This window comes from Osmia bicornis, chromosome 6, assembly GCF_907164935.1.
Source record: "Osmia bicornis bicornis chromosome 6, iOsmBic2.1, whole genome shotgun sequence".
Classification (NCBI taxonomy): Eukaryota; Metazoa; Arthropoda; class Insecta; order Hymenoptera; family Megachilidae; genus Osmia; species Osmia bicornis.
Window position 1 is genome coordinate 10,026,858 of NC_060221.1, and position 24,595 is coordinate 10,051,452.

At 35.7% G+C, this 24,595-nt stretch overlaps 1 protein-coding gene across 3 annotated transcripts in view; it reads left to right on the forward strand.

Annotated features, from left to right (window-relative positions):
• LOC114877517 (putative transcription factor SOX-15) overlaps window positions 1-24,595 on the forward strand; it is a 101,516-nt gene that overhangs the window by 53,667 nt on the left and 23,254 nt on the right. The gene's annotated exons all lie outside the window — the stretch shown is intronic.

The following is a 24,595-nucleotide window of genomic DNA, read 5'->3' on the forward strand; positions in this document are numbered from 1 at the left end:
TATGCATCTCAATCTTCAATATTTGTTTTGAGAATTTTTTGTATTGAAAGGAAATTTATTAACCCTTGAACAGCGGAATTTGAGTCAATTGAGACCTAAAGTTGCAGAATCTAAAATTAAATGTATAATTTTTAAACGAATGGGCTTTATATACATATTGGAAGAATAATTTTTAGAGAAGCAATGTAAAATTTAAAAAATAAAAATGATACGAAATATACAAAATTAAATTAAAGTTGAGACTCTCTCCATGGTCCGCTGTCCGAGGGTTAACAGTAGAATTACAAGCGTTCGATCCGTACTTATTTTCAAGTTGAAAATCAAATAAAAAGTAATTGAATAAAGGATAAATTATAAATTAACATATGTACACAATTATTCTTTATCTCAACAGAAGTTAAGGTTTCCATAGAAAGCCGTTTATAATTATTGTAATATAAGATAAGAAATCTATGACCCGCCATTTTTGCGAGTTCTAATCTAGGGCTAATGTTAAACGAATTTTTGAATAATCTATTATTGATAGTAAGTAGAAAACATAGTGATTCTAATTCGCAGCACTTCTATGTTTTATAAAATATGCAAACGTAGTATCCTAACTCAGCACCCGATTAAGGGAAAGTTTAAAATGGACATTTACTACGTCAAAAAAATATTAAATGAATTTTTTTATTGTTACCCTTTTTCTTCTGCGAGTACACGTTATTTAATGTTATTTAAAATGAATTTCAGTTTTTCAACCAAGTTTATCAACCAAGAAGACTCTTGAAGGCTTAATAGCTCCAGGCTCCACAAATTTTAATCAAATCCTGACACAATACTTTGAAATTATTTAATAATTTGTCAACAATCAGTCATTTAAATTTTAATTCTCATTCGTCTTTCGTACCAACTTGGCACATTTTTATCAAAAAGTGTCCCCGTGAGTAACTTTTTTGAATATAATGTAAGGCAAAACAATCAAGGGATCACCTCTACGAACCCGAAAAATAGGACGAGATTCAGATGGTTATAACTTTGAAAATAATGATCGAATCGATATCGCGAAAAGATCATTTGAAGCTGCGAAATCTCTACTTTCAGATCCTCTTTTAATATTTTAGCTATGTTGAATTTTATAAAAGTTATAGTGATATAAGTAGCACGTCTAAGTTTTTAAAAATTTTGTTCAAATTTTGTTCAACGTTGCATGGCACTAACAAATTTTTTTTAGCAAGTTGCATTTATACCCCAGTCGAAAGCGACCACCTTCCTATGTAAAATCAGTATTTGTTAGTTGTTGTACGATTTTTTTTGGCTGAGTTATTTAATTTTGAAGTAAAAGTCGTCCTTTTGACTTTAACCGCTCCTAGAAAGCGATCAAATCATCGTAGATCATTTGGTAAAGAATTAGTAGAAGGAGCAGATGTTTCTCTTTAAGATGAGTCTCTTGCTTTTTCATTTTGATGAACATTTTGATGTACCAGGTCTTTTTAGCGACATGCTTCAAAACCGCACAATTACCATTTATCTTTAACTGTATTTATAGTCTTGAATCACGTACTTAGCCTCCTCGGATTTCTAATACTGTTTAATTCAGAGGTTCTATAATTTTCCAACGTTCATTTGATACATATACCATTAATTAAAACAGTGGGGTCTTTGTTAGATTTGCTAAAAGCGACCGAACGCAAATGTAAGTACAGTCATGTATAGGGAATGTCTAGATTAGGCTTTCTTTAAATTTTCCCTTTCGGTTCATTCCGAGTACTCCCAAAGCAGACGGTGGGAGTATTAACGTAACTAATTGTAAGTACGGGGTCAGGCCTACTCGAGGCCTAGTGAGATCTATTTACAATCAGCACCCTAGGGTGGGCTGGCCCCCTTCGTTATTAGAAATTATTCAAATAAATAAAAAGTAACAGTGGTCATCACAAATTGTCTTCTAAAGATAGGGTTCACAAACATTCATTAATGTCTCCTACAATTTTCATTATTTTATTTGAAGTTTATAAAAATATATATTGTCAAAATGAAAAATCGTTTATTCAGAAAGATTCTTAAGTTTTTCTTTAAAAAATTTCTAAACATACATGCATATATCCTGTTATGTAAGCATACTCTTTTAAGGGCGAGAAATCTATTACCGATCTTATGTCCAGTAGGTACATTTGAGTGAGAAAGAGTTAATTTAATCATCCTGTATCGCTAAAGAAATGTGATAAGATTATAAAAAATAAATCCAGGGAAACTGTGTAGCGAATCGATCGATCGGACATTAGGTGATCGCCAGGCGATGTTATTGGCATGACGCGGCTTCGATTACTATGCGCGTCGAGTCTTTGCCGCCCCCACTTTTCCTCATCTTTTTTTCCAGACATCCTACATATTCATGCGCGCGTGCTGTGTGTCGATCCGTCCCCGTCTGTCCGTTCATCCGTTAGCCCATCCGTACCCCAGCACGGGGCCGTGGTTTGCGCCAGCGAGCCTGTTTTATGTCCGAGTTATGCACGTGGACGTGGACGTGCGTCCTCCACCTCTTAATCCTCATCCTCTTTCTTCTTCATTGGGCTGCATGCGCGTATTCCGGCCGAGAGAGGATACACGAGCACGCGTCCCGACGGCGCACACCGCACCGGTTCGGTTCACCTACCGCCGCCCTATGCCGTGTTTTCTTCTGTACTTGGCGAGAACCAACCGATACACAGAGATTTACCTACACGTCTACGGCATCTGTGTGGGCCTTATATCCGGTGAAACGCGTGGCCGCGCATCTTTATTAATCATTCCCTAACCGTTAGCTCCTCTTTGCTGCTCGTATGTCAACAGTGGAAATCGATCGACCGATCGTTTCTGCGAGATCTTTCTCATTGGAATTTCGAGCATCGCCTGATAAATATTATACAATACTGAGCATACCAGCCTTCCCTAGGGAACATGATAGTCCTGGTGGTTTAGAGCTTTGCAATTATACAATTTACAATCGGGCCAGCGATTACAGAAGTAGTAACATAAGTAAAGGAATCTTTTAATGACATTGCCATGAGTGATAAAATCACTGCCACCAGGGCAAACTCACCGGTATAAGGGAACTAATTATAAGGGAACTCATTGGTTATTTGTCAAATGAACATCAAATACAGCAGTGGGTAGATACGCAAAAATTTCCCAATTCGAGTCTGGAATTACTGTTTCTGTCAAATCGTTTACTCGAACGTTACATTGTACTATTAGGGTGTGTAATAAATTCACGCGTTTTTTGTTTTAATTTTTTCCCGTAATTTTGTGTTTTCTTAGGTAAAGTAATTCGCAAGTCTTTTTCTTGCTCTACAAACCTATCTGCTTCAATTTCTCGAGTTAATTAATTTCAATCAATTTTCAGGCTTTTGAAATGGAAGTTCTAGGAGGCAAAAAAATTCATTTTTGACATCTGTTCTATAGCATCTACTCCATACACGTTACAAATGCCGCGAGCTGCTTCTGTAGCTTTTTGACCACAACGAAAGGCGAAAGAGAGCAGACGTCGAAAATGTATTTTTTGCCTCCTGGAACTTCCATTTCAAAAGCCTGAAAATTGATTAAAATTAATTAATTCGAAAAATTGAAACAGATCGGTTTGTAGAGCAAGAAAAAGACTTGCGAATGCATATATATATACTTTACCTAACAAAACACAAAATTGCGGGAAAAAAATAAAATACAAAAAATGCAGGAATTTATTACACAACTTAATATATGTAGAATCATTCCCTACCACCGTGATCAAATACCATTTTTTAGTTTTTCATTGTTAATATTAAAAATATAGCTCTAATATAAGAAAGCTTAAACTAACATTTTACGCAATATACGTGTAACCTAAATGCATCACAGACTTATGCATTAACCCTTAACAGCGATGTCTGGATCAATCGAGACCCAAACTTACAATACATATACAAGGATATTAATCCAAAGTTAAATTGTATAATTTTTAAACGGAAGAGTTTCATATATTGGAAAAGTAATTTTTGAAGGAACAGAGTAAAATTTAAAAGATGAAAATAATATGAAATACAAAATTAAATTAAGATTTAATTGGGGCTCTCTCCGTGGGCCGACGGCCTATAACTAGCCAAGTACAGGAATAATGAAGATACCGCTACGAAATACCTTTAATTTGATTTTAATGGAAAATATAAACAAATGAATGATATTAAATAAAATTATCGGTAGATTATTATCTGAACGCTGAATATTCCCAGTTTATGATCCATTCGGAGGAACGATCAAGTTCTACCTTTACACGTATCGATGGTAACGCTGGAATACTTTATACCTGAGTCAACGAAGATCTACTTTCATCGCGACTTGCGAAATTGTTCGGCCACGTAGGAGTTTCGCGGGAGGAAGCGTGTTCGATTGTACGTAACGACTCCACTCCCATCGATGCTCTTTACGCCGTCATCAATCTCGCTCGTGTCCCGGTTATGACGGACGTAACCAGACCTACCATACATTCTATCTATTATCGGCATTACGTGCACATATAATTTACAGACCATTACATTTAAAGGAAACATAATAACGACACCATTAACGTAAGAATCTAAGAAACTTTCATGCACAAAACGGTGGACCCAGCTACAGTTGGGGGCAAAGTGGGATAAGTTTTCGAATGGTCCCACCAAAATTGAGAACTCAGGTTCGGTATATAACCTAAATTGACAACCAGAAACCGATTAAAATTGGTTTCTGAGCTGGATGTCTTACCGTTTTTGAGATATCGTGGTAAGAAATTTTTGCACAATTTTGGGACTACGTATGCGCTATTCGATACTGCGCATGCGCTATTCGATACTGCGCATACACAGAACCTAACCTAACCTAACCTAACCTAACCTAACCTAACCTAACCTAACCTTATCACGATATCTCGAAAACGGTAAGAAATCCAGCTCTGAAACCAGCTAATTTAGGTTATATACCGAACCTGAGTTCTCAATTTTGGTGGGGCCATTTGGAAACACAGCCGCAAAGTGGATTTTTCTTAGTTAAACGTAAGTTTAGGGGGAAGTGTTGCTGCGCTATTTGCCTGTGGTCTTTGATAAATTCCGAGGAGACTTGGGTGGATTCTAAGGAGAGCCCAATTCAGAATCTCTTGTCCTTACACCAAAAATGACATGGCGAGTGGTGGGACGCTAACTAAAGAAAGCCTAAATTGTACACCACTATACAGTGAAGCCATTCGATCAGGAGATGCCGTAGAAGATATCGGCTGCCGTTAAACTCCATAATTCAGGAATTGGTTAACGTTGGCCATAAATTTCGCCGCTGCCACGGGGCGTTAATCTTTGTTAATTCACTCGTTAATCAGTCACGGTGGTAGAGATGGTAGATGTCGTGCGGATCGGAGCCTCTCGGAGGCGTTCGTTATCCGCGAGATCGCGGAGAGGAGAAGGCGAAGGAGAACCACGGTGTGCCGTATAGACGGCGTCGTTTATACGGGCCGCGCAACGCCACTGTCGCAAGACCACCTACGACAAATGTGGCAGCCTGCAAATAATACCGGGCGTGTTGTACCACCAACGACAGGAGAGATAGAGGCCTCTAACTGCCAGCATGGTATCGTGGTTTAGTGCCTCTGATTACCTGTCTACCCCTCTCCCTCGGCCCTCCCTCCTTCGACTCTCCTCCCCCGCGATGTACGTCTAAGTGGTCGCGAGCGAGCGAGAGCATTCTGCTTCCTTCATTCTTCTTTCTCTCTAGTAAGCGAAAGAGAACGAGAATCGACTGCCGAACGCGTGAGATTCGCGGCCTGGATAGGCTCTAAACGACGGATCAGGACGTACAGTATCTCACAATAATGGCGCACGGTGGAAGGGCCCCGATAAGGTCGGCCTCGTTGCTGGATTTAAGGGACGCCGCGAACGGCCCGTAGCAAACGTTCGGAAACGCCGATTGAGAATTATTGGCCCGCCTAAGGATCTACATACAGTCCGTCTAAAATAAGCGTAAACACTGAAACCTCAAGTGTTCGCACTTGATTACTAGACATTTTTTTCTGAGTCGAACGATCGTGGAATTTTATTTTATGATGCATTATGAGTAACATAAGAGTGAATCAAATAGAATATAGTCAATTCGGGGAAATAAGAAGAATGGAATATAGTTAACACATCTTTCTGTTTGTAACGTTATATACAATATACAGATCAGAGTTGTTTCATGTAAAACAGTAAGAACATAGTATAAAAACAGTTTTTTACACATATTGTAGGAGAGAGAAAGGCGTTTCGACTCAGGATCGTCTGTCAAATTCGTCAGTGGGGCTGACAACAGACGATCCCTGCCTCAAACACCTGTCATACCGCAATTTCACCGATCTCTCGTCACCACCTAGCGGTCCCCGGCCCGAACTAAAGGCGTCCGGGGAGACGGAACCCTCTTCCCTCCACTAAACGCCTACAATATTAAGGTCATAATTTGTTAAGTTATAAATAGTGTTGTATACTTTACGTATTTGCTTACTTCGTCCTCTGAACCAATATACAGTGGTACCTCGATATACGTCTGCTTTGGGATACGTCCTGTTTGGAAGTGATAAATTTTGTTCGGTATACGACATACATTTTTTGTGTGAATTTTGCGTCATTTTTAAATAATTATCTCAGAGGAAAAATTAAATTAATAATCAATTATATTCGGAGTTGATGTATTATTAACTGACTGATCATACAAGTAAGGATATCATATAACAAAATATGGGAAAAGTTGGTTTGGTATACGTCCTATTCGGTATAAGTCCAAACATCAGGAACGGATTAAGGTCATATACCGAGGTACCACTGCAATCGTTATGAGCCCAAAGGTGCCATAAAAAGCACTGAAACTATAGTTCACCCTTACAATCATCCTTGAATAGCTTTTATCATAAAATCTACATTGTACTTTCTGAAACGTTTAGTTTCTTTATCTAATTCTCTTTTTCCGCATTAGGAATAATGATTGAAATTTTGTTTGTTGTTTATTAATCAATTTTTAAAATTGATGTGAAATATTTCGTATTACTATCACACATGTGGCTTGTATTACGACAGTAGACTCTAGTTATATTGCCATATACGGAACTGTAGAAGCAGAAAATCTTATAAACTTCCAAGTTCTCGTTGGGAGAGAGAGGGTAATATCTTCATAGCATATGATGGTAAATAAGCGGCATTGGTATACTTGAAAATCTGTATGAAGGTCCAATCGCTCGTATGGAACTGTAACAAGAGTCTCCTGTACCAATACATCATTTCACTTCTAGATATTATATCACAACCAAAAATATAATGTATTTTAAATTCATCGATATTTTAGAACTTCAATTATTATAGAATAATTAATTTCTCTTGTATCTTTGCAAATCACAAATTACAAAAGTATACGCAAATTTTTCACTGCAGCAATGATCATAAAATCTTACTGCACTGAACTTTTATTTGTGATTCTAGGCAGAAAATAGTCTAAACATCTGCATCTTAAAGATACAATCGTATAGTCTTCCGAACAATTAAATCATCAAAGCATCATGACCTTAATCCATAATTCTCTGATTCATAATGCAAGGATTTATATGCGTCATCAAAGATATTTAGAAAAATATAATTTAATAAAATCATTAAAATATGTATTATTAATATTTATCGTAACATTGGCATCATTTATTCATCTTTCTTTAGAATATAGAAGCAGCGGCCGCTCCCCAAATTAAACTATAAGAATGCGTCTATTACTTAAACTAAATAATGATTCCAGGAAATCATTTATAGAATTAAATTTGAAAATCTGAAGAAGGATTAATAAGTCTGGAGATAGTTGAGCGTACACAGGCCCGAATCTTTAAATTAAATTTTTTCGAAATTTCTAAACTCCTTAGAATATTTTCCATTACTGTCGTTGGTTTACTTTTACATTAACCCATGGACAGCGGACCCGTAGTCAATTGCGACCCAAACTTTCAAAACATGCAAGAATATTAACCTAAAGTTAAATATATAATTTTAGAGTAAAAATAAAAGATTTTCATATATTGGAAAAATATATTAATTTTTAAAGTAACAGTGTACTCCCTATGGTCCGCTGTCTGAAGGTTAATATAATCACCCTCTACAAGGTTGCATTATCTATCCCTATCATACCTTGTATATTTCTCTGATCCAATATATTAAAGTGCCAGAATTTTCAATTTCGTTTACTATTTCAACTTGTTAATTATTTTGAGTCAAATAGCTACGAATGGCTCTAGGGAATTCCTGAAGAATAGTTGCAAAGATATCATCCCTTTCGATCTGAGTGATTTTCATTTGGACTTTCCTTTTCTTTCTTTAAGAGCTTAAATGAAAATTATCCTACCCGTTGGTATGTTGTTTACTATCAATAGTTGTGAATCAAAAGTGATACTACATAGTCAAATAAATTAAAAAGAAAAAAAAATGCAAACATGTGACACATATTGTAACTCTCCGCAGGGTCGAAAGGATTATATTCGTTTAAGAATTAAATTTTGAAGTGGTAGTTTTACAATTTGAAATTGAAAACTAAAAAAGCGAATGACAGCACAGACATATGTTCATTTCAGAAAACAATTTATTAATGTTTGACAAAACGAAATAAAACTACATCAGAAATTTCAGTACCATAATGATCTTCAACAGAAAACAAAATGTGAGAAATGTAATTCATTCCACAGGAATATTATTCACTTTTTAATAGTCTGGAGAGCGTTGAAAATGTGCATAAATGATTCATTTCCAAAGCCTGACTATAAGTAAATACATATATAATTACGGTAATTATTTAGAAGTTGGTCCTCCTCACCGATTCTCGTGACCTTAAAATATGTTGTCAAGGTCATCATTCTGAACAACTTTTCCCTATACATATTACCGCCGCTCGGCCTTAGTTTCCGAGATATTCGTAAAAAACTGCAGTTATATTTATGTCACCAGTACACTGTATTCCGTGAAAAATGGAGACTGAATAGTGATTGAAAGAGCGAATGAAGTGGTTTGAGGTTAGGGTTAGGGTTAGGGTTAGGTTTGGCTTAGGTTAGGTTTAGGTTTAGAGCATACATGGCGTGATACGAGAGCTAATATTCCTCGTTATGGAACTCGTACATCTCATTACATGGGATATATAGCTGAGTTTTTATTCCGACGTCAACATGATGTTAATGAGCGTATAATGGCATTTTTCGACATTATGGGCGAAATGTTTCCGATTTCTGACAAAACACAAAATGAATAGTAGGTATACAATACATAAAAAGTGAAAGAAAGTAATTATAACGTGAAAAAATCAAAAACAAAACCCTAACCCTATGACGTCGGAATAAAAACTCAGCTATATATCCCACGTAATGAGACGTACGAGTTCCATAACGAGGAATATTAGCTCTCGTATCACGCCATGTACGCTCTAAACCTAAACCTAACCTAAACCAAACCTAACCCTAACCCTAACCCTAACCTCAAACCACTTCAATCACTGTTTCAATCACCATTCAGTCTCCATTTTTCCCGGAATACAGTGTACACGTAATCTAAGTTTAAGTAAAGATTTTTGCAAATATCTCGGAAACTAAGGCCGAGCGGCGATAACATGTATAGGGAAAAGTTGTTCAGAATGATGACCTTGACAACATATTTCAAGGTCACGAAAATCGGTGAGGAGGGCAAACTTTTAACTAATTACCAAAGATTTTTGCAAATATCTCGGAAACTAAGGCCGAGCGGCGGTAACATGTATAGGGAAAAGTTGTTCAGAATAATGACCTTGACAACATATTTCAAGGTCACGAAAATCGGTGAGGAGGACCAACTTCTAAATAATTACCATAATTACCTTTGTAGAAAACTTCTGCAACTGTGAAGTTCTATGATAAGAATGAGAGGGACAAGGTGTTGTCCATTCAATTATATTGTTGAAAATAGATGAAAAGACGTGTTTGTTTTAACACTGACGGTCGCACATTTTCGTCTGTAAAATTTATGACTATTACAATTTACGTTTTTTTAGATATCTAATAAAAATGATCGATAGAATTGTTTGGGAGCTTTATTTCTCTTATGCTACAAAATTATTAATTTTCACATTGCGAGTAGCATCTAGTTGAGTAGATAGAAATAACTCAAGGAATAGTAGTGAGAAAAATTAAATAGAATAGATTCTCGTTATATTGCCGCGGACAGGGCTGTAGAAGTGGACAATTTTTCAAACATACTCATTCTTATTTGGAGGGTAAAGGGAAGATAGAAGTGTAGGTTAGAGCGGTGAGGGTGTAAGAGCAGCATTAGTATTAAGAATCCGGGTAAAGGTCAAATCGTTTACGTGGCAACGTAATTATTTTATTTTAAAAGGGTGCACTTGTGTGCTTAATTATTTTTAAAGGATGACGAGTATACTCGATAAAAGCAGAGTAAGTGCTCATGCTATAAAATTGAAATAAATGATAATGAAGTGATAAATGCTTTTAGTTACTGTTTAAAAATTCATTAATATAAATATCTAAAGGGTTAAGTATGATTGACATACTTAAAATGACAGATCTTTGATTTTTTATTTTAAATTACAGAAATTATTAAGGTTCTTTTGTTGAAATGTACGTTGACTTTTGTCGTGATAAAGAATAATTTTATGTTTCATCCTTTATTCATTTATTTTTCTACTGGTAGTGGTAGGAATAAGTGTATGTAACTTCGATTTTGGGAAAAACCGAGGGAGAGCCTAAGACATTCCTTTTCCTATACTTCCTATTAACTAACGAAAGCCTACATTGCACCTTAATACCTAGAAAACATTCGATCAATTGTGTGAGTCACTGTACGTACACGTGGTAAGTTTAGCATACTGGCGCAACCTTTCCACAGTGTTCATTATTATACGTTCACCAGGCCGATTCGTTCTGTGAATCACGGCGTCGTTCGTCGGGCAGCGACGAAAAATCGCCGGACAAAAGGCGTTTTCTCTGTCCTGACCCGGCTCGTTACACCCCAGTCGAACGATCGGTTTTGATAAGCGCACCCGGTGGGCGTGTGATGTTCCTTAATCGTCGGAAACGGGATACAGCCGGTTTGTGGATGATTGTTATTCGAATATTTATTAAGTCAATGATGCTAAAAGGGTAGTTGATACAATTGTAGGAGAAAGCTAAGGTTGGACCACGATAACGGGCTTCCTTGATACTCGAGGGAATTCCAAGGAATAAGGGATTTTTCCACTGATTAATCAGACTAGTCTGAAAATGTACACCTTATTTCATAAATTCATAATTATATAGTTAAAGTTGAGCTTGTGAACTGATAATGAATTCTAGGGAATGTTTTCATGTTAACAATTATTTTAAACATTTATAATCTTCTTTGCACAATTTCCACTAGAAGTGTGCGAGAACTTGAAAATGTTGGGTACCTGATACTCGGGTCGGATCGGGAATTGTTTTGATCGGCAATATTAAATTAAAATTGGAGTTCTCGCTATGGTCCGCCGTCTGAGGGTTAAAGCTCGAACGTGGGGAAGATTATAATATACTTTCTTCACAATATACAAAATGATAATGGATTTCGACTGATCATGCAGTCTAAAATAAATTTTACAACTATTTCTAAAATTTATAATTTCTCTTATAACCAGATAGGATCACTTTAACCCTTTATTACGGAGGAGAAATCTGAAAGATTCTGTTGATTTCAGTTTTCTTATTTTCTTCTATTCAGGTTACAACTAAGTATTCTTATCTTATCTACCTTTCAACAGAACTACGATATATTCGCTCACACAGTTTGACCTATATAGCTTGTTTATCTTAACGCTTTGACGGTTGCAGATTTCGTGGAATCTATGACCTTTGCAATTTAATGTTCCTTGTTATACCAAAGTATAAGGATATTTGATAGAATTATGTATTAATGTTTCATTTAACATGAATACTGCGAAAGTAATCATTTTTAAATTGTTATTAGTATCTATGTAATAGAGTAGATAAAGATAGGTAAGGAGAAAATAATAAACAATGTTTTTTAAGGGTGCATATTAACCTTAAGGATTGAAAATCACACTTGTCAAAATAATTAAAATACGGATTTTACCTACTATAGCGTCTATCTTGTTAGAAAATGCGGTTTCCAACCCTTAAAGTAAATGTACGTACTTAAAACAAAATTTTGTATATTTCAACAGACTGCTTAATTTGTCAAAACATTACGTGAAATACTTGTTTTTACTGTTTCAAGAGGTAGATTTTACCCCTATGGTCAATGACAAAAATATTTTCTCTCCATCTGTAAAGTTTTATCGATCTGCTTCCCCTTCTAAATAAGATTTGAAGATTTGGTTATAGATCATACTAGAGGTGTGCGAGTACTCGGAATTTACAAGCCGAGCTGAATCGCTTCGATTGTTCGAGCAGAGTCGAGCGCTTGAATTTGTCGAATTGCTCGAAATCGACGAATTGTTTGAAACAAAGGCGAGCTACTCGAAAAAATCGAACTACTCGAATATTCGAGCCGTCGTAAAACTTCGATTTACTTGAAGATGAATTTTCAGCTCGAATATTCCAGAACATAGTTTGATTTGTTCGAGTAGATCGCTTTTGTTTCAAGCAGTTCGTCGATTTCGAGTAATTCGGCAAATTCAAGCGCTCGACTTGGCTCGACCGACCGATCATTGTTTGACTCGAAATTCGAGTACTCGCACACCTCTATATCATACACTTTTCTATTAAATTAACATTAGACGAAGGTCTGGACTATAGATATAAATCTATGAATGTAGTCAGTAACTTATTATAAAAAAGGAAAATATTAAGGTTTATTTTTTAAGTGTTTGAAATTTTATCTTTTACAACTATGATCATTTCTCCCTTGAACTTTTCAACCGGGTATGCCGTTTCCACGACCTGTGTAAAAATCATTAATCCTTGGGATGTAGACAGTTTACGGAGGAAGCGTCTTGTCCGATAACGATCTTGAGAAAATAATTATCAGGCGAGTGCGAACCTGGGGCTCGATGACCTTTGCGAAATAGACTGTGACGAAAAGTTTGCGCCGCCGATTGAAATTAACGTGTACTCGCCGGCGGTGCGTAAGAATCATTTGAACTCCCAGGGAAAGACCTACTTTTCATCAATGTGTACATCTGCACACACACACACACACCCTCGTCCATAGATTCGATCATGGCACACGTGTATATATAATAGACAGAACTCTTTCTCGATAACTATCCTCCTCCTTCATCTCGTTCCCTGGTTTCTCCTCCTCGTCTCCGTCGGCTGGCTCTCGAACAATAGCACCTCGGCTACACGGTGGATGAACTTCTGATGCTGGAATCGGCTCTGCCCACTCTGTGAATTTCGTTTCCGTAAAAATGACCATAGAGAAAAGAGGTCGGCCGATCTAAAAGGCAACCTACATCCTGCCGAGGTAAACGTGCTCCAAGTACAGGCCTCGATAATGTACTTTGCCTCTCGCGGCTGGTTGGGAACATCGGGTCATCCTGGAAGTGATGTCGTCACTCGTCTTGAATCGAGTAAACGTAGAATGGATGATGTATCATTCGTATGGAATTTTGATGCGAGTATCAAATGGTAATTTGATGAAGTTGAGTAGCATTGGTAAAGAAGATGATTATCCGTGATAAACAGCGAAGGAATTCTATTTTATATCGGGTGTGTTGCCTACTTTTTGATTGGAAATAAATAAATGAGTTCAGTTTCTGATGGGAAGAAAATACGTTGCGAATTCCCAAAAAGAGAAATTCCTATCGCTATCTGTATATAGGCGTTGCAAACTTATGCATACCCCTCATAGCATATAAAATAGAGATATAACGGTTCGTGGTGAAATGTCAGATGTGAATTGTTCCTTTCGTGGTCCTGGATAAAACTTAGATAAGCCTTGCAACTTCGATCGCGTGTTGCATGCCACTTATAACCAGGAAAATCTCGAATTTTGTTGTTAAATATTCCTTGACGAGCCCACGTTCTTCAGGATACCAAATTATGCAGGGTGTTTTGGGATCCATTCTAAATCGAAAATAATAGGTACCCTATGAATCTTAATGCAAGATTATTGATTTCTTTTACGTATTTCTGAATTTCCTTTACTTACATTTCAAGAAGGTGTTCAAATTGACGATTCTCCTCCCGGAAATATAAAATGCTACGTTTAAACGGAATTTCAAAGTTACAAACTATTTCTTATTAATAAAATATGAACAATTTGATTATTGTTAACAAGTTAATTATTATTTTATATCTAAAGATTATTATTTGCTGCTTATACGTTATTTAGTTTTTTTTTAACCCCCGAACGGGGGGCAGACCATAGAGAAATCCACAATTTTAATTTAATTTTATATTGCATACTATTCTTCCAATACATGAAACTCTTTCGTGTGAAAATGGTACATTTAACTTTAGGTTAATATCCTTGTACATATTTCGTAAGTCTGGTAACGATTGATCCAGTTTCCGCTGTTCAGGGGTTAATCACAAAAAAAAGAAAAATTGGATTACAGAGGACTTCTTTCTTCTTACACTATATTATCTCGCGATTTGTGTCCTTTATTCAGAAAACAATGCATCGCTTCGAGCACACAGTCTCTCGAACAACTTAATCTCATCGGAAAAGATCAGTCAGGGTTCGCCGATACAAAGAAAAAGGGGATGAAGAGAATCAATGTTTCTCCCCCTCTCCCTCTCTCTGTATGCTTAACATAATGCAAAAGTTTGTCCCCGGTTGTTCGAATCGTACGCGTAACATTATTCACCCTCGTCATTCTCTTCTCTCCTCTCCACTGATCGTCGGTTGGCCTGCGATTCACCCTGCGAATCGTTTCTTCTGTTCGTTTTCTACGGCGTTGCTCGATTAACCCAAGACAAGATCGGGCTCCTCCGGTACGATCACGAAACTCATTTGTTCCTTTGTATCGTCCGCACACTCTTTCTCCCTCTTTGCCCTTCTCCGCTGTGCATTACTTACGTCCGTTTTAGATATCCTACCTGCTGAACCTTGTTCCCTATATCTGCGCTTAGGATCTTTCGGGGAATATCGGGATTATGCGTTCGTGGAAACTGTTATTGACAGAAACGTGCAATGGGACGATCCTGTCGAAGTCAGACACGAAATTTCACGCGCATTTGACCGTATACGTTTGGTACATACCAAGGAATCTTGATCGGTAATCTGATTGTTAGACCTCGACGATTTGACTCTGAAACGCCTGATAGAGACGCGGATTTTAGATGAATTTATCGATAAATCAGCGCTGCATTTTCTTGGAAAAATATTTCGTTGTTGAGAAAATTCTATTGAGGATATTAATTCTTTCGTTACTAAGGGTGATTATAGTCACCTGCTAAAACATGATCAATGTATGTTATAGACGACTACTATAGTGGTCTGATACAAAATGTGTAAATAATGGACATTTATTAGGAACTTTTTAATAAAAATTAAATGCAGAAATATGCATTGTCGTAACCAGGTAGGGGCCCGGTGGGTCTGGTCCCTCTAAAAATCTAAACTGGCTCCTCCTCAGAAATCTAGACTTTCATCATTCTAAAAATTAAAAATAAAATATTCCAGAATTTCAAAATTTCAGATTTCCCACATTTCAGAATTACAAAATTACTAATCTTTAACATTCCGGAATTCTAAAATTTCAGATTTTCTACATTCCAGATCCTAACAATGTAAAAATTCTAGAATTTTTAAGTTCAAAATTTTTAAGGGACTTCACTCACTCCAGAAAGTCCAAGCTATGCCAATAGAAACATTTACCGAGAAAAATATTACATTGTGCATAAGCTTACAATTAGTATACAAACGCACGAATACGTTTTCAACAGAGACGGCTAGGCTGTAGCAAAATGGTTATGTAAGGCACACTATAATTGCAATTATTCAAAATACGATTATTTCATTTTTTAATTTAAGATTTTCTCTTGATACTTTGTTTAACAGTAGTGATATTAAATTTTTACAAAATTTATTTTTTGTCAATTATTCGGTCGAATTTTTTTAGTTAAGGGTAAGAGTAAAGGGAGGAGCCTTATTAGTGTCACTAGAACCAGGTCCATTGGAAATTTTGAAATTTTAAACTTTTAAGATTTTAGAAATCTGAAATATTGAAATTTTGGAAATCTGGAATTTTAAAAAACTGAGAGTTTGAAATTGTGAAGTTCTGAAATTTTTAAACAGTGGGATCTTAGAATCTCAAAATTTTTAAATGATGAGGGATCCATTCCACATTTTTTGGGCTGGCTAAGTTAATCCTAGCCTCTATCTAATTGTGCCAATGAAAAGTTTCTTGTTATTTGCTTTCGGCTTTGTGAGAACCTCGTAAACCTAACGTACTTGAATCCTTTTGATCTTACAAGATTTATTTTACCCATTTCATCTTCTCAATTTTTCTTTAAAAAATTAGGTATTAAATATTCCAAGAAACCAATTTCTATTAACAATAAGAAAATGGAGATTTATATTATACATACATATAGCTAGAGTCATTTCTAAAATAACTCCGTTATTTGGTTATATTAAACTTTCATCTAGAAATTATCATTAAATATAAACTTTCCAAGCAATCTAATAATATGCCCTTTATCATTTTTAGAAGTAATGTTGATTTTCCTATGGAGAAAGGTGTAGTATTCTTTAGGTCAATTGTATTAAAATTATCTTTCACTTCGATATTTTTTTTTTTTTTTTATCATCCGTGAAGGTAATGCTGATTTTCTTATGTAGAAACGTGTAATTTTCTTAGATCGATCATCTTAACACCTTATCTATTGCTCATAGATGAAGTGGTTACGTACCATTGCTCTGTAACTTGATAAAAAAGACTGGAAAGAGAAATCTATGTTATCGATTTCTTCTTATTGCAATACATTTAAATATTTCAAGAAAGTGGCTAGGAACAAGTGTCTGATTGTAAGGGGAATGTTCTACTCTTTGGGGATGTATTATATCTGCATTTATGGTTTCGTGCAAATAGTACTAATGTTTGTATTTTTTAAGTTCAGATATTAACACTTAAAAATATGTTCAAAAATTTCCTGTTCAAATAATTTCTAACACAGAAGTTTCTGCTATTTAAAATTTCTTTTCTAACATACAAAGATAGAATTAAAGCTTATGCTATTTATGTATTTTACAAAGAAAACATAAGTTTATTGAATGACAAATTTTGATATTGACATACACCAATGTCATTAGAACCATTTATAGATAGAATTTGAAACTTCCACTTCTTGCACCAAGCCACTTTTATAGTTATTTTTTGAAGTGGAAGTTGGAGTGAAATGAAGAAAAATCAAAATTATGACTATTTTTGAATAGTGAAGGACACTTGTGTATGTGGTCTTTCAAATAAGCCTGTATACAAAACACTGAAACATGGAAGTATTTTTCCTACCTTGATAAAGATCAGCTATTTTAAAATCTGAAAATTGTTTGAATGCTTTTTGTGTGGATTCATTATCTTGGAATAATTTATCTTTATGTAATGCCTCAAGACTCGGTCTTTATAGAAGTAAGCTTTAATAATATAAATGTTATTTTGCAGTACGTTTATACCATGAACCCGCGTGAATTTTTTTCTTCCAAAATCGGTAATTTGACACAATGAGTACTGTAATAACAAGCGCAGTCAAGCCCATAGTAATATCAGTATACGAGTCAAAACATTTCGAAATTTCAATATCTTAAAACTCAAAGCAATATTTTAAAGCTTTTGACTGAAAAGAGATCATAAATGTGTATCATTCTCCCCATACGTATAAATAACAAGTTAAATTTTCTGCTATAGAGGTTATTTTTTATGAACAATTTGAAAACTGTATCGAGAATACGAGAAAATTCTGAGAAATTAATGATCTAGGTGAAAAGTGTCGAGCTTTATGGTGCATGCGATTACATCTACATTGTGGATTGCGCATGCGTGGATTACAGCCACTTTGTGAAATGCGCATGCGCGGATTACATCTACATTGTGGATTGCGCATGCGTAGATTAAATCAAATCTGACAGACATACAGAAGTCCTGATATAAGCACACTCTATGGAGCGTGCTAATAAAAATGGACATTATTAACCCTTGAACAGTGGAGTTTGGATCAATCGAGACCAAAGCTTACAAAACATACATACGGATATTAACCTAAAGTTAAATATGTTTAAACGAAAGAGTTTCGTATATTGTAAGAATTAAAGAAACAGTGTAAAATTTAGAAAATGAAAATAATATGAAATACAAAATTAAATTATAATTTGGGCAATAGGAATGTTGATTTCATAACCTCAAATTTCAATCTGTCTTTTATCATCTTACTGCTATTCAAAATAAAATTTTTGTTTTAATTATTCGTGATGACTCCCACGGCATTGACTATATTAATCTTTGACCTGGGTATAACGAATTAACTCGTAATACATTTGTCGAAGCGCGGATAAAGGCGCTTTGATGAGCTAATTGCTCATCATTTAAAAAGTTAATATGTAACAATCTAATAGTCATTTTCGGTGCTTAACGCTCTTATCGCGAAAACTTTCAAATCAGAAGTAATCTCAGTCCTAAACGTAATACTACAGCAGACTCTCGTTATATTGCCGCGAATGGGTCGGTAACATTAGACAATTTTTCAAACTTCTAAACTTTCAATTGGAGGAGAAAAGAGAGATAAGATTTTATTACTTCGGTAGGCCATGATGGTGGAAGAGTAACACTAGCATGTTTAAAAATCTGTCTGAAAGTCAAATCGCTCATCTGGTAATATAATAGTTAATCGTAAATATCCTCCGCGAAGCGATCTCCACGGAGAAGGTAGAGCTTCACGATATTCTGGTGGTCACCCTATCGAGGGTTAAATCTCCGACAGTGTCGTTTTTACGAAGCCACCAGGAATCCAGCGAGTAGATAATACCGACAAAGTCGTATCGGGAGCATTACGCACAACTGTGTAGAGTAGAACTCGGCTGGTACCTGTTAGGCGATGCTACGTAACGAACCTTCAGACAAGATCGGACCGAATAATTGCACGTGTACATACAAAATGAGAATCAATGCGGGGATCGAGGAACGTAGGCCGACGGATGAACGTATGTACGGTCGAACGAGTGGCTCGCAATGAAACCACACCTAAACGCGCTCAGGACGAACCATATAACTTGATCAACCTGATTATCCTCATCGTTGCTCGATCGATCTGGCATTTTACAGTTCAGACTCGAAGCTAATTGTGATTTACATGCTTTACGGCTTCTTTCTGTCTTTCTGTCTCTCATGAAGATATTACAACCTCTTTAATCCCCCTCGCCATATAATGGGGCAAAAATCTCAAAATTTTATTTCTTACTAGCGATTACCCGTGACTTCGTTTGCATTGCATGTGTATAAATAAACATAAGTTTGTTTAATTTTGTGATTGATCGGCTCTCTCTTCGATTTTCACAATTAAAATCAGTGTAATATATATGTGTAAATGCGCGAACTACTTACATAAACGGACTATAAAAAAGTTGCCTCATTAGCGCCTGATTTTTACAGTTTTTCTAAATTTACGCGAGAACTCTGAATATTTCCAAAATAAAAAGAAGTCTAAATTATTATTCTATAAATTCTGAATATGCCAATGAAAGTCTCGTCGAAATCGGTTCAGTCGTTTCGGAGATTAGCCCGTTTAAACAGAAAGATAAACAGACAAAAATTTTCCAAAAACGTGTTTGGATTTTAGCAAGGTGCGAAAAACCATATATGAGCTAAAAAAACCATTATTTCGAAATCACAGACAGACACTTCAACTTTATTTATATGTATAGAGTATAGATGTAAATCACCATCTAAATAATTTAAATGAATTTAAATAAATATAGAAAATTTATTATTTTATGAAGGAGCATCTTTAATACTAATTTTGTAGATGTTGCTTTATATTTCCAGGTAAATCGAGTATACTCACTAGCAGGCATATAATTAAATTATGAATCTTTGTTATTATTTGATAAAAAAAAATTTGCCAGAAAGTAATCGTTTTATAAAATCATTGACACACTGACGTCTTCGATATCTCATGCACTGTACATAATTTTACTTTAAAAATTGAATTTTTGATGTCTCAATATTATCTACAGTACCGAATAGAGAAAAAAAAAATGGTATGATGCTATTTAAAAAAGTAGTGATTCTGACATTTTTTATTGAAAAACAAAATTTGAAACAGAAGAAAATCTCAATAAGCAGTGAAATTCAACGATAAGCACTTAAGTGCAAATGAAACGAAAAAAAACAATCGTAATAATTTCAAGAAAACATAAAAAGTCAGCAGGATTGGCAATTTCGCGCAGAAACGAAGCAGAGTATGTAAGTGGTAAACGCGTGAAGGTGTACGAGCACATGGGTCCTCGCAAGAGTTGTACGCGGTGTAGTACACAGACGAAGAGCCGAGGAAGCAACGGGTTGGCTAAGCTAAGGCAATAATAAGCCATAAGCGCAGTCTCTGCATAGAATGCCGGGTAATGAGGTGGAGTCTCGAGAGCGAAGTCTGGCCGCACCCTTACCTTACCTTCGGACGATTCCGACCCACCTATATCCCCAACAACGAACTCGAGGACCGCGAAGACGACCACGGGATGATTACAACATATCCTCCGTGTGGATTTACCTCTAGAGAGATATAAATTATTATATTTATGAAAATACACACGAGGAAGCTCGCGGTTGAGATCGCACGTTGTGCATGGAAGAGGAAGAAGGTGGGACACCACGAGCATCGACTGGCGTGTTCCACCGACGACTTTTGTCCCTCTTGATCGTCGGTCTGCATCGTGCACCACGCCTGCACAGCTACGATCAGAAGTGACGGGTGCGATCGAGCAGCTCGAACGAAAGTTTCCGGCTCGAATAGGCCCGTTTCGTTTAACTTTACTTCTCCAATGAAACAAGCTTTGTGCGTGTTCCAGCGTATATACAAGCTGGTATAAAAAATTTTTTAAAAGGAATTTTAATTTGATTTTTTCTTTCGTATTATTCTCATTTTATGAATTTTACATTGTCCCTTTAAGAAATATTTTTTCAACATGTGAAACTCTTTCGTTTAAAAATTGTACATTTAATTTTAGGTTAATATTCTTGTACATGTTTTGTAAGTTTGGGTCTTGATTAACCTTGACTTCAAGTTCTTGAAAGTATAGATGTGCGAAAACTCGAAATTTTTAAATATTCGATACTTGGATTGGCTCGACAATTGTTTTAGTTAACTCAGAGTAAATTTGGGATAAGTTTCTGAATGGCCCCACCAAAATTGAAAACTCAGGCTCGATATATAACCTAAATTATAACCGAAACTACTGGAAACCGATTAAAATTGGTTTCAGAGCTGGATGTCTTACCGTTTTTGAGATATCGTGGTAAGAAAGTTTTGTACAATTTTGGGACTACGTATGGACTATTCGATACTGAGCATGCGCTATTCAATACTGCGCATGCGCTATTCGATACTGTGCATACACAGAACCTAACCTAATCTAACCTAAGCTAATCCACATTCGTAGTCATATTCAACAAACTTCTCCCAAAACACAGTTCTCCTTTTGGGAATCCTGAACTGATCAAAATAATTCACAATCCAATCTGAATATTAGGTACCCTAAATTTTCGGGTTCTCAGACATGTAAATATACTTTCAAGAAACCGATTCAATTCGACCCGAACAATGCAAACCTATCCCGAGTATCAGGTACTCGAAATTTTCGACTTCTCGCACAGCTCTAGGAAATAAGCGTACTTATTATAATAAATTAGTATAAATCAATATACTTAGGCATACTAATTTTCAAGTGAATCGATTCAGTGGATGAGAATTGTCTGAATACTTTCGCTACTGAAAAATCTAACAATTCCAGAAAAGTATGTCCTCTATCAATCAACGAGATCCACGATCGAAGCATATAAATCGCGTGAACGGTCATCGATCCTCGGTGTCGTTTAATAAAAAGCATTGTCCTCGTATCGTTAGAATTCTTCCCGGCGACGAGTATACACGTTTCCAGACGTTCGTTACCTCGAACCAGTAATATCGCCTTTTTACTTGAACCACCCGTAGCGGAGCCGAAGCATTGTGTTGCGTGACAGAATTTTATTGGCTCGTTTGAAATAGGTTTCTCGGCAAGTTTCTTGCCGCGCGAACAGGACGCACGTTAGAGAAATTGACAAACGCTTCTCGTGGTGGATTCCCAAGCGGATCGTTTCAGAAAATGTACGCGGTGCGAGGAACACTTTCGTCCGGCTTGAATACGTACCTACAATGTACATGTACACGCATAACGCAGCACGACAATCGTACTTTCGTAGCCGATGATATTTCTCACTTCGAGACAGCCAAGGTAACGGGGGATGAATGATTTTCCAGGAAGAGACTGCCTTGCGCCCACCATGCAATCAGGAACGTTTCGAAACTGATGTTTATCGTTTTATGGACTTTCGTCGAGCGATCATCGGACCCTTGGGATCGGTGTAAATGATCAGTGTATAAGATCAGGTGAAATTCAGATTATTCGAAATGAAAGAAATTGAGGAAGACACTATAAAACGATTGAAATCAAAATGCATCCCTTAATATTTAGAGGGATAATTTTTGGCAATAAATTACGGTGACTAACTGCTATGAGACACATTGTAAAAATGGATAAAATAAATTATGAGTATAACTTTAATTTATAAAGGAGGACGGTGTTTGAAGAAAAGGTAATTGAAATAGTGTGCGAGTGAAATCATCGTGAAGGAAAATAACTAAATAACGAAATCTGAATTCTTGAATAGCGGAGCCTGGGTCAATCATGATCCAAACTTACAAAATATATACGAGGATATTAACTTAAAGTTAAATGTGTATGTTTTAAACGAAAGAGTTTCATATATTGGAAGTAGGGTTAATATATAATTGAACCAAAAACGGATTAAGATTTCTGGGACCCAGGGGTATCAACCTTCGAGGACTCCCTGAGTATAAACTCAGTTGAAATATTGAAATTTATTCCAAATAAAATTAAATAACATTTAACCGCAAAGAAAAATAATGATCTACAAAAAAATGATATTGATGGAAACATCGAAAAAAAAATATATTTTTTAATAATTTAAAACGTTTAAAACGAAAAAATTTATTTCTGTCAGCAATTGTATCCAAAATTTGCAAGCTTCGGAATTTTTTGACATAATAAATGGAGGGTTTAGAACAGGACGGCCTGGAAAGCGAAGCCCGGGGCGGTAGCCACTCTTATTGTTAGATCACCCCTTAATCCGGCATTGGACTTACAATAAATTATTTTGCTTGGAAATCAGAAAATGTAAAGTGACAATTTGGGATTGAAACTGTCATTTTCAACTAACTAAAAAGGTTCATAATATAATTATTTATTACGAACGATATTAAAAGAAATATGTAACTTGAAATTCTTATCTTTTCTTAAAAATTTATTATCGAAAAAAAATTGAAACTGAAATAAAAATTACACTTGAAAGAAGACATTAACATTTTGGAACTTTATAAAGTAGGAGATAAAATACGGGAAATATTCTACAAGGATTAAGAATAACATAGAAAAATAGAATGAAAGAAAGTAACGTGAACGTGTTACTAATTAGCGCAATTTTAATTAAAAAGGAACAAGATATTAAAACGCATATAATTTTTAATTAATAATTCCTAATGAATGATCAATTCTGTATAATTGATTTTATTGTTACCGTTTGATAATTACATAAATTAAGTTTAATTCTTTCATGTACTTTTAACAGACAATTGTTAATTAGAAATTATTAAATGCAAAAAATGTTATATTGTAATTTTCCTTTTTCATGAAAACAACTGTTGCCTCTAATAATTTATTCACCCAATATAATCATTAATAAATGTTTTCTTATTAATTGCTTCAATTGCTTCGTTTTTCAATAATAATTAATTATTGGAAAGTAGCAATTAGCCAAGTACGTTTATCGAATTACCTAGAATACTGTTAATTAAAACGTTCATCGATAAGAAAGATAGAATACAATCCTAATTAATTTACCATCCAAATGCATTACATTTGACAGTATGATTTGCTAAAAAATACACTTAGAAATGAAACATACGGTATCATAGAACGAGATTATACCGTGCAGCGTACCAATCAATGAATTGTTTTCAAAATTTAATTAGCAGAAATATCTTGGGCTCTTCGAACACGTAGAACGATTAAACTCTTCGACAGCCTTAGAAACCCTCAATTATCGTCGATCAAACTTCAGTATTGATTCTCTGCATCATTTCCTTCTCAAGTGCTTTCTCTCTCTCTCTCTCTCTCACTCTCACCTGAAGGTAGCTAACGTCCTATCCCGTCATTCATGAGCTACCACGAACTCGATTACAGCTACCGAACGCATCAGATAATCCATTAAGATCAAGAGAGGCCTCGCCAGGTTGGCTGATCGCTGGGGACAGATTACTTTTCCGTCGGGCGAAACTCGGAAGCCAGGAATCTTCTCGATGAGATTGTCGAGGGGTCTGTTTTGTCCACGTGCCCGGTTACTTATAAACTTAACTCCGCTG